Here is a 5,311-nt window from a genome sequence, read left to right on the forward strand (position 1 = left end):
TCAATTAATACTTTTCAACATTTTCCATTGGACTTACGGACTATTCTAAACAAGTTACATCATAGTGATAACTCTTGCTTCTCCTTTTGTCCTTCAATTAAAATCCTCTTTAGCATTATGGATTCACCCAACTCATAGGTCTCCTCTTTTAATTTTTTTGTTGTTTCCTCGTCCTTGACTTCTATAACATGCACTCCTCTTGGCCCTGTTGTTTATTTTCAAGACAATTCCATGACATATGGCCTATTTTTCCACATATGTAACATCTAACTTATCTTTCTCTTTCTCTGCCCCTTGCTAAAAATATTTTGCCCCTTGATTCTCCTCCTCTTCGAGATTTACCACTTGGACTCCATAATTCCTCTCTTGGAATATGGATTCTTGCCCTATGGAATCCATATTCTTAGCCAACTTTTCATTTCCCTCAATGTTTCCTGATAGGAATCCTCCACAATCTTCAAGGGTAGGAGGCTAATTTCATCATGAATTTCAAACCTCAGGCAATTTGTATACATGGCCACCTTCTCCACATCCTCTTCTATGTGGCCTGCCCTAATATTCAACCTATTGAATTCCTTTGTATATTATTTCACCATCATGGAATTTTTCCTCAAATTATGTAGCTTCGAGAATAAATTTAGCTAGTAATCCTTGAAAATGAACTTTCTCTTTAATTGTCCACCATCCTATCCAAACCTTTGGTATTTTCTTTTCCTTTTTTATTATCTGTTCTTCCTACAATTCATCCCACCATAGTGCAGCGTCTCCCCTTAATCTAGTCACAATGTACTTGACCTTATGGTCCTCCTCAACATCATCATAATCAAAATACTTGCTTAGAATGTTGATCCAATCCAACATCTCTTCCACATTTAGTTTGCCATCATATAGCAGCACTTCCATCTTTGGTCTAGACATGACCTTGGTAACCAGGATAATTAATTGTTCATCTTGCTACTCTTACCATACATTTCCTTTCCCCTCTTCCTTAAAACTCGTGTCCTCGGTGTCTCTAATGTCTCCCACATAAGTTCTCATCTTTATGCATTTTCCACAACCTCCATTCTTTCCTGGATATGCAACATTTCCAATCTCAGGTCTTTATCCATTCCATTGCCTTCTCGTCTTCCTCCGTTGGGTGCCATACTAGCAGTTTAATTCTTAACTACTGCTCAAATCCTTTTACCAGTTTCAGGTTTTGTACAGCTCAAAACCAATGATGACACATTGATGCAGCGATCGTGTGATCAATCCCTTACTCTTGGAAAAAACCAACAACAACGAAATTTAGAATGTCTCCATGTGTCCTCATTTTCTACTTCCACGCGGAATCCCCTTTTGGAATCTCTTTCCTCCTTTCATGAATCAAACCCAAAACATAAATTTCATGTTTCCCACGCTCAGTTTCTTAGACGGGTTGGGAGTCGGAACTGTGAGTATCTCTGGGTCAGGAATTTTTCGGAAGTGCGATGTCACCCTGAATATATCTATTGGCCTTCCAAGTCAAGGCTTCATACCTAACTTGAGGTTGGCGTCATGACTTCTTCCCATTCGTTGACTTCTTAAGCTAGCCAATCTCGACTTCTAACTGGCTACCAGGACCCACAAAGCAAAGGTCAGACTCGTTCTCGAATTATGAATTCTAAGGAATGAAAAATGGGTTGGAGGGCCAACCTCTGACTACTGTCCCACCGCCACGGTTCTTTTCTTGAAAGTTGATAACTTATCATTAATTAGGCCGATAGGCCTTCCTATGCATCAACAATCGTCAACACTTTTATCATGCGTCGTTCGATCAGGGGAGACACTTTCAACCGTTGATTTGAAATGTCACTGCTTTTTCCAAATATCAGTGGAGTTGCCTTCTTTTCACCTCCGTGACATGGCAAGATATTTTTATTGCTTTTTCCCATTCTTTTATCTCTTGAAGATATTTTTACTGCTTTTTCCCATTCTTTGTCACTCTTGGCCTAATAATTTCTTTGGTCTACCAGTGGTTATTTCTATCCACGTCGGCACCTCCGTCTGGCCTACTCCCTCATCCTCGTCAAATTCATGAAACGCTGCCTCCTCACCCCAACCTCGAACCCCAATCCCATATATGCCCAAATCTTCCAATTCAAGAACAAACACAGAATCAAACTCGAGACTGGCTGCGGCGTCGCCGGAATGGACCTGGCCCTACTCGGCCTCGACATGGTCTTGACTGACATCGCCCCCATTCTGCCCACCGTCAAACGCAACGTGAAGAAAAACACGACAGCGACCTCCCTTGCCTTGGCCAGAAAACCGGGATCCGGCGTTGGAAGAGTGAAGATTTCACAGCTCTATTGGAACAACGAGAAGTAGATTCAGGTACTTAAGCCTTCATTTGATTTCATTGTTGTCACGAATGTTGTTTATTTGGAGAATACTATGGAGCCTTTGATTTCCACCATGAATGGGCTTTCTGGAGCGAATACTGTAATTCTATTAGGTTATCAGATACGATCTATAGAAGCCCATCAGCCTTTTTGGCAGATTTGTCCTAATTATTTTACTGTGGAGAAAGTACCCATGAGGATTTGCATCTGGAGTATGCGTATGAAGAAATGATTTGCATCTGGAGTATGCGTATGAAGAAACTGATGTGTATATTCTCAGGAAAAAAATGACATAATTGAGGGTAAAACAAGGTTTTAATATTTAATTTCACTGTTATTTTTCCCATTTTGCCAATTTGCTGATGACCGAGCCTTTCTTTGCCATGCCAACACTGATTTGAAAACAAATAGCCTTCAAGTTCAAAATAGGATAACCATCAGTATCTTGGATGTCATGGATCAGATGGTTGTTGCTTAGACCAGTAGATTTTGGATATGGCCATGCACAGCATATTCTATCTTGCATCCAGATTGAAAGATCTGCAAAAGATGTGTATGGTTTGTAAATTTCACTATTTAATGATACAAAGACGTGCTTTTCATTCTGAGATGCCATGAATGCCGTGAAACTGAAAATGAGACATAATCTGGTATCCACAGGTACAAAGCTATTGGTTTTCCAACCAGTGTTACAATTCACATCTTAGGTTGCAGTTTTGAGCTTCATAAGGTATACAAACCAGTCCTGGTCTCCTTAAATTCTGAAGGATTTTTCTAATCTCAGTACCAATGCATGCAAATACTTGTGTTTTTTTGCATTGGCAGTTCCCTTTGGTTTCCAGAAGCGGGTATTTCAAAAGGGAGCTCATGGATGCCAAAGAGATTTATTTGAACCCTCCTGGCGGGGCTAGGATTTTTGAGCTAATAACAGCTTATTGCTACGGCTCTACCATCATCATGGGATAGTCCACCGTTGCTGCCATACGATGTGCTTCAGAGTTCTTTGAAATGACGGAGGAGCAATACAGAGGGAATCTCTACAGAAGAAGTCAACTGTATTTCCAAGACGTTATACTAAAAAACTGGGACGATACCATTGACGCTCTTCGGAGCTGCGAGGAGCTTCATCCCATACCCCGGGAGCTAGAAATCGTTAGCACCTGTGTTGAGGCGCTGGCGCTGTTGGCCTACTCCGGAATCATGAATGAGAAGCAGGGGTCCACATCGATTCCTTTGACACCCATGGAGCTTGGGTTTGATGGAGGTCGTCACATGGAGAATTACGAGAAAGACTGGCTGATCGAAGACCTGTTAATGCTCCCAATCGATTACTTTCGCCAGATAATGGAGTCCATTCGGAGGTAGGGGGAATTATGAGGGATTCATCGACCAAGCTCTGGTTCTGTACGTTGATAGCTGTGTTTATGACGTGATTAAACCCCACGGTCGCATGAAGGGCAAGGACTCTGAAATGAAAAATGTACTAGAATCTATCATTAGGCTGCTTCCCGTGGAGAAAGAAGACATAGTGCCAGTTAGCTTTCTGTTTGGGCTACTTCACTGTGCCTTTGCATGGAATGTGGGAAAAGAGTGCAGGTTCAGGCTCGAAATCAGAATTGCAGGCTAGCTCGATCAGGCTAGGCTTGCAGATTTTTTACTACCATTGATGAAGAAGAATGACAATGGTGATGATAGGGAGACAATTTATGATGGTTATAGAAGCAATTCTAAGACCCCTTGTGAAGAAGAAATTTATGTTGTGGATACTTCGCCCGAGGTGGACAACATGCAACATATAGTTTCTCTGTTTATGTCTCTGCAAACAGATGTGGGGGATGATTCTGATTACAGTACCCTTTACAATGAAGGGAATTCCAGTTCTTGCAGTTCCTCGAGCATCACCCCACTGTATGCAATGTTTCCAAAATTTGGGACGAATATCTTACAGAAATTGCAGCCTGTCCATGGATTTCCCCAACTAAATTCTTGTATTTCGTGGAAACTCTGCCATCCTTCAGTAGGCCTGCTCATGATCAGCTCTACAAAGCAATTCACACATACCTCAAGGTTGGCCTAGTTAAACATTTAGCTATTGCTCTTCTTTTAGTAAATATACATACCACATAGTTGATATTTTCATATTATGTTAAACAGTAGTAATGAAAGTTGACATCACTGACTATAGTAGTGTAGTAGAAGTGTGTGTTTTTGTGCCCTCTCCCTCGAATCATGCCTCCATTAAAGGAAGCATTTGCAGGTCCATCGTTGTTCTGTCTCTATACAAGCCTGCACCTTCTTGCAGGCTGCCAGTCTGCTTCATGGCCATTCCGATGAGCCAACTAGAGGTATTAAAGACCCCTGCAGAGCAATTAAGCTGGGATTATGCCACTAAGAAGGTTTGAAGATCTACACAGATGAAGAACTTGATGATAGAATATGCTGTGCATGGCCATATCCAAAATCTACTGGTCTAAGCAACTATTCCACAGCATATTTAGAAGAAGGCCAGAAAAAGGGTCACTATCATCTCTTTAACTGGTCATCGTCTTTATTCTCTTGATTTTTCAAATGGCAATGATTGGTTTGCGCAGTCAAGACTGTGGAACACTGGCGCTTATATTTGCTACTTCTTTTCTTTTGAATGGGGATAATGCTCTGGCATCGCAGCGCTGGGTTTTTTTTTTGTGGTTTTGTTATAGCTCATGAATGGATGTGTTTATGGATTGAAATTTAAGGAAAATATGGGTTTAGTGTAGCATATGAATGGGATGCATCCAAGCATTGAAATTTCAGAAGTTGGGTTTATTGTGCATATGAAATGGCATGTGTTCATGCTTTTGAAATTTTACTTAGAGAAAATAAAAGATGGATTTGGTATTGCATATGAATGAGATGTATTCTTCATACATGCTTGGCCATCTATAGAGGTTTCTTGATTTTGGGTAATT

The 5,311-nt window shown here is 40.9% G+C and overlaps 2 pseudogenes; both read left to right on the forward strand.

Annotated features, from left to right (window-relative positions):
- The first annotated feature begins 916 nt into the window (after positions 1 to 916).
- Positions 917 to 4,490, forward strand: LOC149208689 (BTB/POZ domain-containing protein At5g48800-like; annotated as a pseudogene).
- On the forward strand, positions 1,657 to 2,659 carry LOC149208690 (uncharacterized; annotated as a pseudogene).
- Positions 4,491 to 5,311: the final 821 nt, after the last annotated feature.

The sequence above is a fragment of the Pinus tabuliformis genome, chromosome 1_2 (assembly GCF_031772625.1).
Source record: "Pinus tabuliformis cultivar Carrire ecotype Pingquan chromosome 1_2, CPIR1, whole genome shotgun sequence".
NCBI lineage: Eukaryota > Viridiplantae > Streptophyta > Pinopsida > Pinales > Pinaceae > Pinus > Pinus tabuliformis.